The sequence below is a fragment of the Mugil cephalus genome, chromosome 1, assembly GCF_022458985.1.
Source record: "Mugil cephalus isolate CIBA_MC_2020 chromosome 1, CIBA_Mcephalus_1.1, whole genome shotgun sequence".
NCBI lineage: Eukaryota > Metazoa > Chordata > Actinopteri > Mugiliformes > Mugilidae > Mugil > Mugil cephalus.
In genome coordinates this window covers 27,126,869-27,141,069 of record NC_061770.1, presented here as the reverse complement: position 1 = coordinate 27,141,069, position 14,201 = coordinate 27,126,869, and positions in this window count along the sequence as shown.

The window sequence follows — 14,201 nt, the reverse complement described above, 5'->3', positions numbered from 1 at the left end:
TATTAATATTAATTGCCCGACATACATACATATACATACGACCCTAGTGAGGATGAGAGGCAGCAGAAGATGAGATGATGTACGTGTCCATATTTCTACACAATAGATGAGGTCTGGTAAAAGACTGGATCTGATGGAGTCTCTGGTCTGACTGAGAGCTTTACAGTCCACAGCTTCATGTTTTATCTCCAGCTGCTTTTAAATCGTCTCTAAACTCACCTGTTCCTACAGTTCACCACCAGTTCTACCAACAGGAAACAACCACTGGAATAAATCAGACACCTACTGTTTCTATGGAGACGAGAGGAGACAAGGAGCAAACATGTGGACAACATCAGGAAGGACTGTTGATGCTGGCAGGTTGACATGTGTCTGAATCATTGATGAGGGACTGGACTTGATTTGTTGGAGCTCTGTGAAGAGTTGAAGTGCAGCTCTGTTGATGGTCTTAAATGGAGACCATGTGGATGAAGCTCTCCTCTCCACCTCCCAGTAACATGGTCCAGTCAGAGTCTGCTTCACCCTCTGGATCATCAGGACACAGCTCATCCTCTCACAACACACACCCTCCTGTTTACTATTAGTCCTCCCACCTGTAGAGAGGAGGAGAAAGAAGAGAGGAGATGAAGGAGTGTTTCCCTTCATCATCACATCCAGTAGAAAGAGCAGCAGGGACTTGAGTCCTGTTCAGAGCAGCAGTGGAGCAGCTGTGGAGCTCAGCCAGCTTCCTTTCAGCTTCATGTTAACGTGTTGGAGTGAACACACACAGACCTGCAGAGACTTTTAGCATCAAGTCTGTTTCCTCTGCACATTTCACTAAGAAACTGCTGAGAGTCCTGAACGCTTCATTACTGCACCAACACTTTAGTGATGGATTTACTGCTGCTCCATGGAAACAAAGATCAGCTGACTAAGAAACTCATGGTTACTAAATGTAACGCTGCTTCTGTGATGTGCAGGCTTCAGTCAGACTGATCTCAGAGCTGTGATCAGTTGTTGATCAGATGTGATGAATGACCACCACTGTCTCTATACATCTTGGAAGGCTGTCAGCTGGAATCCAGCTTTATTTCCTGGACACATCAACACAACAACAACAGTCGTCTTCACATCAACTCAAACACATGATCACAACAAGCTTCTGGCTCATCTGATTGGCTGACTGTTGTCTCTCTCTCTGTCTTTCTGTCCAATCCTGAAGCCTGTCTCCATTCTCCTCTCACAGCTTCACTGAGAAGCTGCAGGTTTACAGGAAACACTGGATCTTTGATACTAACTGTGTTTAGGACGATACTGATGAAAGCAGCATGGACTGACTGGAACCCTCTACTCACTCCAGAGTCTCCAGTTTATAGTCTGGACTCTCCACAAGATCAAGAAGCTGCTTCACATCTGAATCCTTCAGGTTGTAGTTTTCACTCAGGTCCAGATGTTTCAGATGGGAGGGGTTGGACTTCAGAGCTGAGACCAGAGAATCACAGCTGATCTCTGACAAACTGCAGCCCCTCAACCTGAATAAAGAATAAAAGATGTGAGGTTAGAGACAAAGTTCCTGGAATCACTGAGTCTCATCATCTGTTCACCACTAGTGAACCAGGATTGTGATTGTGGGGGGGCTTCCACAAAAATGGACGGAGCAGTTAAAATAATGAAAAATGAAAGCAAGCAGTTTGTCCTTCATGTGTGTTTCAGTGTTGTGTTGCAGCACTGACTGAGGACAGTGATGCAGTAGTTTATCTGTGTGGCTCTCGTGTCTCTGTCCTCAGTCAGTGCTGAGGAAGTGGACAAAGACATAAACCTTGGCAGTGGGGGAGTCCAACCTGAATACGGTATCAGAAAGACTCAAAGAACGTGTTGGCTACAAATACTTATTTCTAACAAACACTTTTCAAATGATTTGTGTTGGAGAAGAAGACAAACATCCAATCAGAAAGCTGCCTTTCCTCATGTGACCTCAGTGAATATTTGTGCGTCTGCCTGGATTGAGTGACGTTCAGGAGTCAGGGTGAAAAGTCTGGACTCTGTAACAGAGGAGGCTCTGACTGGACCAAACACCACTTCACTGCATCACTAGTTTAGTCCAATAGATGTTTCACCTTAACTGGGTTGTGGAGGCAGCAAATAACTTTGGACCTGGAGATTATTCTGTTACGTTCCATTAGTGTTGAGACGCCTGCAGTCAGGTTAGCATTAGCCTGTTAGCATTAGCCTGTTAGCATTGATCTGTTAGTATTGATCTGTTAGCATTAGCCTGTTAGCATTAATCTGTTAGTATTAGCCTGTTAGTATTGATCTGTTAGTATTAGCCTGTTAGCAGTCGCCTGTTAGCATCAGCTTGTTAGCATTATGTCTGTAAGTATTAACCTGTTAGCATTCATCTGTCAGTATTAATCTGTTAGCATTAGCCTGTTAGCATTAGCCTGTTAGCATTGTGTGTCTGTGTGGTGTTACACCTTGTGACGGTGTCACCAAAATAAATGAAAAATGAAGCGAGTGTTTCCCGTTAGGCAATAAAATGAAAGTTGTAGTAAAACGGCGTTTTCTCCATCATATGAAGAATTACATTTTCACTGTATGTGATGAGGTGTGATGTGGTCTGTCTGATTGTAATAGTAATTGTACAGTAATGGGTCTATGTGATAACCGGAAAGGTTATAAATGGAGGATGTGTCATGGCGGAAGGGGGAGAAGCGGGAGACCGCGAAAGCGAACAAAGGACTAAGTGTGGACCTGTAGCAGGACCCAGAAGTCGTGGCTTGTCTGGTTTTCCCAACCGAAATAATTAGAAATAACCTTAAGAAAAGTCATTGGTGAGCGGCTACGGCATCATTCTCTCCCGTGGATGGTTCCGGCGGGTCCCCCCCCCACCCGACCGACCCTCGGCGTGCTAAGCGGGGAGCGGACGGGAGAACCTTTCCCGGAGGATTCATGGCTCAGGCTGGATCCGGGGGAGATCGAGGCTTTTGTTTACGTCTTTGTTCTGGTAAACCAGTAGCGATCAATCGCACATTTTAGTTTTTCTTCTGTTTTTTGGAACGAACTTGTTGCTTATTTTTCATCTGGACACCAGCGCCGATTGGATTATACGGCATCGGCGCCGCGGAGTCGGACTAACTTAATATAATTTAAAAGACATTTAAGACGGGTTAAAGGGTCCGAATTTAAGCTGTTTCGTTAGATGGTGATTTGTCCTGAATATATGTAACCGATGGATGGGTTGTTTTTTTATTTATTTTATCACTGTACGTCTTAATACATGGTTTTCTTTAATATTCAGACATGGAGCTTTTATTTTGTTAGTTTTATTTTGGTAGGGCAGCCCCTGCTTCACGCTAACATCCTGTGCACTTCGCGCCCATTTCTCTCAGTCTGCAAAGATGGCGGATGAGAGCAGGTAGAGCTAAACGCGCTTTCTTCTAAAATATTTCTAAAGAGTGTAAAATGTGTTTTCTTTGTGTTTCAACCAAACGGTTTGTATGTGATGGTTTTCCTGGTGTTTCGGGAATGTTATATGTGCAGTGTGAGTGTTTTTAGCGCGGCACTCGGAGTGACCGTCGCGATATACGTATCGTAATATACGTAATATAAAACGAGACCTTGTGTGTTTATTTTCTACGGGTTTATGGAAAAAGTTTGGGTTATACTTTCTGCATATTATTCATTTCACATAAAGGGAAATATTATCCTGAAAATATCCCCCTTGTTTAAGTAACTTCAACCCGAAAAGGTGAATTGTTACAACCTGAGTCGTCCTCATGCTGAACACGTGACTTGTCTCATACGTGACGTCGCTCCCCGACACGCAAGAAGAAAGAAAAGATAGAAAATGGACAAATAGGAACGCACAGTAACTTGGAGGAGTAACTGTAATCTGATTACTGCTGTGGAAACAGTAACACGTTAGATTACTGTTACTGGAGAAAAGTAGTCAGATTACAGTAATGAGTTACTAAGTAACTAAGTAACTCATTACCAGCATCACTGAACATTATCAGTTATTTAAATGAGTTTTATTTGTCGTCACCTTGAGGATCAATAAAGTTATTAATGAAAATAAATTAGATTCAGTTGGTGATTAAACATATCAGATCTACAACAGTAACAGACAGTGAACTCACTCCAGAGTCTCCAGTCTACAGTCTGGACTCTCCAGAAAACCACACAGCTGCTTCACTCCTGAATCCATCAGGTTGTAGTTTTCACTCAGGTCCAGATGTTTCAGATGGGAGGGGTTGGACTTCAGAGCTGGTCCCAGAGAATCACAGCTGATCTTTGACAAACTGCAGCTCCACAACCTGAATAAAGAATAAAAGATGTGAGGTTAGAGACAAAGTTCCTGGAATCACTGAGTCTCATCATCTGTTCACCACTAGTGAACCAGGATTGTGATTGTGGGGGGGCTTCCACAAAAATGGACGGAGCAGTTAAAATAATGAAAAATGAAGCAAGCAGTTTGTCCTTCATGTGTGTTTCAGTGTTGTGTTGCAGCACTGACTGAGGACAGTGATGCAGTAGTTTATCTGTGTGGCTCTCGTGTCTCTGTCCTCAGTCAGTGCTGAGGAAGTGGACAAAGACATAAACCTTGGCAGTGGGGGAGTCCAACCTGAATACGGTATCAGAAAGACTCAAAGAACGTGTTGGCTACAAATACTTATTTCTAACAAACACTTTTCAAATGATTTGTGTTGGAGAAGAAGACAAACATCCAATCAGAAAGCTGCCTTTCCTCATGTGACCTCAGTGAATATTTGTGCGTCTGCCTGGATTGAGTGACGTTCAGGAGTCAGGGTGAAAAGTCTGGACTCTGTAACAGAGGAGGCTCTGACTGGACCAAACACCACTTCACTGCATCACTAGTTTAGTCCAATAGATGTTTCACCTTAACTGGGTTGTGGAGGCAGCAAATAACTTTGGACCTGGAGATTATTCTGTTACGTTCCATTAGTGTTGAGACGCCTGCAGTCAGGTTAGCATTAGCCTGTTAGCATTAGCCTGTTAGGATTAGTCTGTTAGCATTGCATTAATCTGTTAGCATTGGTGTATTAGCATTAGCCTGTTAGCATTGCATTAATCTGTTAGCATTGGTGTATTAGCATTCGTCTGCTAGCATTAGCCTGTTAGCATTAGCCTGTTAGCATTGATCTGTTAGTATTGATCTGTTAGTATTGATCTGTTAGCATTAGCCTGTTAGTATTGATCTGTTAGTATTAGCCTGTTAGAATTCGTCTGTCAGTATTACTCTGTTAGCATCAGTCTGTTAGCATTAGCCTGTTAGTATTGATCTGTTAGGATTAGTCTGTCAGCATTGGTGTATTAGCATTAGCATTAGTCTGCTAGCATCCATCTGTCAGTATTAGTCTGTTAGTATTCGCCTGTTAGCATTAGCCTGTTAGTATTAGCCTGTTAGTATTGATCTGTTAGTATTAGTTTGTAAGCATTAGCCTGTTAACATTCGTCTGTTAGCATTAGCCTGTTAGCATTTATCTGTCAGTATTAGTCTGTTAGCATTAGCCTGTTAACATTCATCTGTTAACGTTAATCTGTTAGCATTAGCCTGTTAGCATTCATCTGTTAGCATTGAGCCTGTTAGCATCAGCCTGTTACCATCAGCTTGTTAGCATTAGCCTGTTAGTATTGATATGTAAACATTAGCCTGTTAGCATTAGCCTGTTAGTATTTATCTGTTATCATTAGCCTGTTAGCATCAGCCTGTTAGTATTAATCTGTTAATATTAGCCTGTTAGCAGTAGCCTGTTAGTATTGATCTGTTAGTATTAGCCTGTTAGCATTAGCCTGTTAGTATTAATCTGTTAGCATTGGTGTATTAGCATTAGTCTGCTAGCATCCATCTGTCAGTATTAGTCTGTTAGTATTCGCTTGATAGCATTAGCCTGTTAGTATTAGCCTGTTAGCATTCGTCTGTTAGTATTTATCTGTTAGTATTAGTCTGTTAGCATTAGTCTGTTAGTATTAATCTGTTAGCATTAGCCTGTCAGTATTAATCTGTTAGCATTAGCCTGTTAGCATTGTGTGTCTGTGTGGTGTTACACCTTGTGACGGTGTCACCAAAATAAATAAAAAATGAAGCGAGTGTTTCCCGTTAGGCAATAAAATGAAAGTTGTAGTAAAACGGCGTTTTCTCCATCATATGAAGAATTACATTTTCACTGTATGTGATGAGGTGTGATGTGGTCTGTCTGATTGTAATAGTAATTGTACAGTAATGGGTCTATGTGATAACCGGACAGGTTATAAATGGAGGATGTGTCATGGCGGAAGGGGGAGAAGCGGGAGACCGCGAAGCGAACAAAGGACTAAGTGTGGACCTGTAGCAGGACCCAGAAGTCGTGGCTTGTCTGGTTTTCCCAACCGAAATAATTAGAAATAACCTTAAGAAAAGACATTGGTGAGCGGCTACGGCATCATTCTCTACCGTGGATGGTTCCGGCATCGGCGCCGCGGAGTCGGACTAACTTAATATAATTTAAAAGACATTTAAGACGGGTTAAAAGGGTCCGAATTTAAGCTGTTTCGTTAGATGGTGATTTGTCCTGAATATATGTAACCGATGGATGGGTTGTTTTTTTATTTATTTTATCACTGTACGTCTTAATACATGGTTTTCTTTAATATTCAGACATGGAGCTTTTATTTTGTTAGTTTTATTTTGGTAGGGCAGCCCCTGCTTCACGCTAACATCCTGTGCACTTCGCGCCCATTTCTCTCAGTCTGCAAAGATGGCGGATGAGAGCAGGTAGAGCTAAACGCGCTTTCTTCTAAAATATTTCTAAAGAGTGTAAAATGTGTTTTCTTTGTGTTTCAACCAAACGGTTTCTATGTGATGGTTTTCCTGGTGTTTGGGGAATGTTATATGTGCAGTGTGAGTGTTTTTAGCGCGGCACTCGGAGTGACCGTCGCGATATACGTAATATACGTAATATAAAACGAGACCTTGTGTGTTTATTTTCTACGGGTTTATGGAAAAAGTTTGGGTTATACTTTCTGTATATTATTCATTTCACATAAAGGGAAATATTATCCTGAAAATATCCCCCTTATGTTTAAGTAACTTCAACCCAAAAAGGTGAATTGTTACAACCTGAGTCGTCCTCATGCTGAACACGTGACTTGTCTCATACGTGACGTCGCTCCCCGACACGCAAGAAGAAAGAAAAGATAGAAAATGGACAAATAGGAACGCACAGTAACTTGGAGGAGTAACTGTAATCTGATTACTGCTGTGGAAACAGTAACACGTTAGATTACTGTTACTGGAGAAAAGTAGTCAGATTACAGTAATGAGTTACTAAGTAACTAAGTAACTCATTACCAGCATCACTGAACATTATCAGTTATTTAATGAGTTTTATTTGTCGTCACCTTGAGGATCAATAAAGTTATTAATGAAAATAAATTAGATTCAGTTGGTGATTAAACATATCAGATCTACAACAGTAACAGACAGTGAACTCACTCCAGAGTCTCCAGTCTACAGTCTGGACTCTCCAGAAAACCACACAGCTGCTTCACTCCTGAATCCTTCAGGTTGTTGTTACTCAGGTCCAGATGTTTCAGATGGGAGGGGTTGGACTTCAGAGCTGAGACCAGAGAATCACAGCTGATCTCTGACAAACTGCAGCTCCTCAACCTGAATAAAGAATAAAAGATGAAATGATTGATGATGTGAAATGTGTCCTGATCAATGAGCTGTTCTCTAAAATGAGTAGAGTGACTTTGTCCTTGTGTTATTGTGGATCTTCATCATGTCAGCCTTCTACAGACATCATCCAAACGTCAGCACAACATTCAGACAACTATTGATGTCAACACAGATCAATAAGATGCTGCTGACCTCATTACAGGATCAATATCTCCTCACACATGTTGGACTACAAAGTGTTGATTAGTTCTTTGATTCCAGGACCTTCTTCTTCCTGGATTTGGTGTCTCAGGAGGTTTGTGTCATTCAAATGTTAAAGGACAAGTTGACATGTTCAAGTGTGTCTTCCAACAACAGTCACATGTCATATGGACTGATTCAAGAGTTGTTGAGATTCCTGCTGTCCACACTGACTGTGAAGTGGTCTCTTCCTAACACAACTCCACTGTTGAGCTGACACTAATATGAAGCTTCAGCAGTCTGAAAACACAAACTGATACTGACTGGATGTGCTGAAGAACAAGATGAGTTGAAGATCAACACAACACAACAACACTGTGGATGTTGTCCTCCATCTGGTCTGATTGGAGTCAGACTATAAGGGGATTTGTCCACAGACAGTATGGACAGAAAGAATGATCAGTGACACCAAGAACTCTGTTAATGTCAACACATGTGAAGACTGGACTTGATGTGGTTTGTGATCAGACCCACCACCGATGACTGAGGAGATACCTGCTGATGTTCAGGAACATGATGCTCCTTCATTTCAACTCTTTCAGCTCCTTTTCTATCTGACAGTCCTGACAAGAGAACTCATCTAAACTGGATCTCCATTCTTCAGAAGCCTGAGAAGAAAAGAAATGAAAACTGACCTCAGAGTCTCCAGTTTACAGTTTGGACTCTCCAGTCCAGCAGACAGATGCTTCACTCCTGAATCCTCCAGGTTGTTGTTACTCAGGTCCAGATGTTTCAGATGGGAGGGGTTGGACTTCAGAGCTGAGGCCACGACTTCACAGTGACTCTCTGAGAGTTCACAGGAACCAAATCTGTCATGAGACAAATAAATAAAATGTGTTATGATGGAAGGAGACGTTTCTATGGAGCAGGGGCGTCACTAGGTTTTAAGGACAGAGGAGGCTCCGCCCCCAGGAGATCACAGGATGTGAGGAAAGTCTGGATTCTACAGAAAACCACAAACAGCAAAGACTGATCTGTTTTTAAACACATCACAACAATAATCACAGGTTCCAGCAGCAACAATTAATCACTGATCAACATAGAGGTTCATGACACGACTTTCACTCACAACACAATAACTGTTTGTTCCCGAATATTTAGACGTCACACAGATTATACATGTGACTAAAATGACTGAATGAATGACAAGACTGAATCACACACGACTCATCCATGAAATCCTTTGGACTCACATTATCCGACGCTTCACCTGTTCCAGTATGGTTACTGCTCTACTCCCTCCTGCCCTGTGGATCAACAGGGGAGTGGATGATTATTATCATTAGAAGGAAGTTGTCCCAAAGACAGAACATGGTAGAAATGAAAGAGCAGAGTGAAGTGTAGAAAGAAGCTGGACCTCCACCATGTATTTCAGACTAAATACTGAGCTAAGGAGCAGCTTCTTTTACAGCTGCAATGTCTCGTACCAGCTTTGAGCATCTAAAATGGAAAAGCACAACATAAAACCAATGCATTGTTATTGTTATTAGTATTATATACAGTCAGTGGTAGACCCACACTGTAGTCAGATACCTAGTGTGAACAAGGTGGACTGGATGAGCTCTTTATGAACACGTGGATGGATCAAATAAGGACACACTGAAGGGGGGTGTTTTAGTCTTCAGCCCCCTGGAGTATGGACAGTTGGACACATCCTGTCCTGTCCGTTTTGTCCAGTAGTAAAGATGATCTCTGCTGTTGTCAGCTTCTTGTGGAACATTTAGTCTTCAGTCCAACACAAATTAAATTGAAGACACGACAACCTCAGACCTGAAGGATGTTCTCAGGATTTTATCTTTAAACTAAACTCTGACCTTTGTGTGTTTAAGATTTCTTTAAAAAGTCAGACTTCTACCGTTCTGCTCTTACATTCAGACCTCTGAGCATTTCCTGCTTCAACTCTTCTCTACAGCAACAAGACAGCAAACAAATATAAAGAAAGACGTAAAATCAAGGCCACGTGACTCGACTTCTCTCCTTAAAATGAAACGTTGAACTCAGTGAATAAAATGCTGCATTGATGGGTCAGTGTCTGTGTGGGATGATCAGTAGTTTACGGTGGCTCATGTTGATCTTAACAAGCTTTAGATAGATGTTGATGTGGAGCCACTTCACTGACTTCAGGATTATTCTGTACTCTAGAAACAGCCTTCAATATCCTCTCATCATTGTAACGTGAGGCCTCAGAGGCTGCTTCAGCTAAACTAACAAACTGATGGAGAGAATAATAAGACAGAGAAACAGAAAGAAAGAGTCAATAACTAGAAGAACAGCTTTAAACAGCTGGAGAACATCTGGGACTAAATACAACTGAGAACAAGTAGAACACTGAAGAAGAATGAGAACGTCTGAAGAACTAAACTACTAATCTCCACTGATTGAGTCTGTTAATGATCACATCAGGACTCACCGAAACTTTCTGCAGTTCCTCACAGCTGGGATCAGTCTCCGTCGTCCCTCCGATGATGTTCTGTACTGATTCAGGTCCAACTCATCCAGAACCTCCTCTGACATCTGCAGCATGTAGGCCAGAGCTGAGCAGTGGATCTCAGAGAGTTTCTCTGATCTTTTCTCTGACTTCAGGAACCTTTGGATCTCGTGATGAACTGAGAGGTCGTTCATCTCCATCAGACAGTGGAAGATGTTGATGCTTCTGTCAGGAGACATTTTATCAGTGTTCATCTTCTTCAGGTTGTTGATGGTTCTCTGGATGATTTCTGGACTGTTCCCTGTCTGACCCAGCAGACCTCCTAAGAGTCTGTGGTTGGACTCCAGAGAGAGGCCATGAAGGAAGCGAACTAACAGGTCCAGGTGACCATTTTTACTCTCCAGGGATTTAATCATGACTCTGTTCAGAAACTCATCCAGAGGTGAGTTACTGTAGATTTTTCCCAGGAAGTCCTGCAGCTCCTCTGTCTTCCTGTTGGTGTAACAGTGGATCATGTAGACTGCAGCCAGAAACTCCTGAAAACTTAGATGGACGAAGCAGAACACCTTGTCCTGGTACAGGCCTCTCTCCTCTTTAAAGATCTGTGTGAACACTCCTGAGTACACTGAGGCTGCTCTGATATCGATGCCACACTCTGTCAGGTCTGATTCATAGAAGATCAGGTTTCCTTTCAGCAGCTGATCAAAAGCCAGTTTTCCCAGAGACTTAATCATCTTCCTGCTCTTTTTATCCCAGTGTGGATCTGTCTCAGATCCTCCATCATACTTGACCTTCTTGACTTTGGCCTGAACCACCAGGAAGTGGATGTACATCTCAGTCAGGGTCTTGGGCAGCTCTCCTCCCTCTCTGGTTTCCAACACCTTCTCCAGAACTGTAGCAGTGATCCAGCAGAAGACTGGGATGTGACACATGATGTGGAGGCTTCGTGATGTCTTGATGTGGGAGATGATCCTGCTGGCCTGCTCCTCATCTCTGAACCTCTTCCTGAAGTACTCCTCCTTCTGGGGGTCAGTGAAGCCTCTGACCTCTGTCACCATGTCAACACACTCAGGAGGGATTTGATTGGCTGCTGCAGGTCGTGTGGTTATCCAGAGGCGAGCAGAGGGAAGCAGGTTCCCCCTGATGAGGTTTGTCAGCAGCACATCCACTGAGGTGGACTCTGTAACATCAGTCAGGATCTCAGTCTTGTGGAAGTCCAGAGGAAGTCGACACTCATCCAGACCGTCAAAGATGAACACAACCTGGAAGTCTTCAAAGCTGCAGATTCCTGCTTTTTTGGTTTCAGTGAAGAAGTGATGAACAAGTTCCACCAAGCTGAACTTTCTCTCTTTCACCACATTCAGCTCTCTGAAAGTCAATGGAAATATGAAGAGGATGTCCTGGTTGGCTTTGTCTTCAGCCCAGTCCAGAGTGAACTTCTGTGTTAAGAGTGTTTTCCCAATGCCAGCCACTCCCTTTGTCATCACTCTTCTGATTGGTCCATGTCTTCCAGGTGAGGCTTTAAAGAGGTCTTCTTGTCTGATGCTTGTTTCTGGTCTGTGTGGTTTCCTGGATGCTGTTTCAATCTGTCTGACCTCATGTTCATCATTGACCTCTGCAGTCCCTCCCTCTGTGATGTAGAGCTCTGTGTAGATCTCATTCAGAAGGGTTGAGTTTCCAGCTTTAGCAATCCCCTCAAACACACACTGGAACTTCTCCTTCAGACTAGATTTAACTTTACGTCCACACTCTGGAGCAAAATGTCCTGAATGAAGAAACAAGAAATAAGATGAATGAATAAACTCTCCAGTAAATATTCCAACATGTCATTGCTCTAAAGAATGAGTGTGTGAATATATCTTGGTTCATCTCTTGAGACATTAGTAAATGTCTCCAGCAGCTTCAATGTTTAGAGAAATCCTCTTACTGCTCTGCAGACAGTCAACCAGCTCCTCCTGCTTCATTCTCCTCAGGAAGTTCACTGTCATCTTCAGGAATAAATCTCTGCTGCTCCTCCTCTGCTCTTCATCCTCACCCTCCAACACCTCCTCATCCTCCCTCTGACTCTCTGAGCATTCTGGGTATTCTGGACTCACAACCTTCTGGATCTTCTTCAGCTCGTTTCTTATAAAAGTGATGATGTTGTCCTCCAGCAGCTGGAACAGAAGATGATATGAATGACACAAGCAGACTGAAACCATGGAGACAAACATCAGATCCATGTTGGACACACTGACAATCCACTGGTCTACAAAGAGCAGCATGGACATGATGAAAAGTAGTTGTTGTACTTGTACAGACCAGAAAGATGGAGTCCAGCTGTGTCTGATGCTGCTGGGTAGACTGACCACTGAGAACCTCTGAGCTCTGCTGGTGGACTCTGTGGACCAATCATCAACAATTAGCTCTCATCATGTCTGTCCACACAGAGACAAACACAAGCTAAATGTCCCTGGAGTGATATGTGGAAGTGAAGCGTGAATCAGATGAGTCTCTGTAGTGGTAAAGGTTTACTAGTCCTCCCACTGACCATCAACAGCTCAGTCTGCAGCTGTTTCATCAAGCTTTGCCTCCTGATGAATCAGCTGGAGAAGGAACCCAGAGCCAGAGACTGAACACTGGAAAACGTCCTGAGCACCAGAAAACAAACCAGACAGAAACATGAAGAAACCTCAGACTCTCTGACTGATCATGTTAGAGATGATAATCCTAGCGAGGCACATGTTCTTCACCTCAGAGCCATCAGCTGTTTCTTTCTCTCCTCAAACATACTTCACTATTTGAACTTTGGCCACTAAGAAACAAAGTGTCTACACAAGGTAGCCTGGATGTCCTCCCCCAACCTCATCCTGAGTTTATCTTCTCTACGACTCAAACAAGGTCTTCAGGTCAGGACTCATCTGTCCACCTACACCTGAAGGACAAGGGACAACAACGTCCACATGTTCTCCAGAGAAGACAGATGGTTCAACCCTTATGCCTCCTTGTGCATTTTCTATCTTTTTCTGGTAATTGTGGTAGTTTTGAGCAGGTCTGAAGTTGTTTAAGTGATTTATGGGAAAAAAGCTGAAAAAGAATTGATGGATGAGGATTTTATGGCTGCGTTTTGCACTTGTACATTTTTGTCCATGAAGGAATCCAGAGGAAGAATCTGACACTACATAAAAAATAATGACACAATCAAATCAATTTTATTGCTAATCTTTGACGCATCCAAGACTCTGATTACCACCAAAGTCCCATCATCCTACTGTTTATTTCATGGAAAATAATTATTTTTTTGTCTTTTTTTGTCAAAAACAAAACTTATATTTTCAGACATTTAAAGGATTAAAATCCTTAAAACTCTTGAAGTGTTGGTAGTTTTGAGCAGGTTTGAAGTTGTTTAAGTGATTCATGAAAAAATATTTAAGCATGAGGATTTTCTTCATGTGTCCATTTTTACCAGGAAGACGTCCAGAGGGTGAACTGGAGGAGGACATAAGGGTTAAACTCCTGGCTGCTTCAGCACAGACTCACTGAAGCCTCATGTTGTCTGGAGACTGTTTGGTAAAAACAACTGAATCCTTTCTGGAATAAGGCTGTAACACAACATGTTTATTACCAACACGACCTCTGCAATAACATGTAAATAATATAGAATCCCTGGAGCTCCTGTTTACATTTATCAAAACATTCACTGACACTTTACCTCTCTGGACCAGAACCACGTCCTCCTTTAAAATCAGTGATAATGTCTTTGGACCAGTCGCTCTTCAAGGACACACAGCTGGCTCCAGATCCAGGTCCAGATCCTGGTCCAGGTCCAGGTCCAGGTCCAGGAGAGTCTGGTCTCTGTTGCTGGATCCTTTAATTAAACCACCACAGATTAAT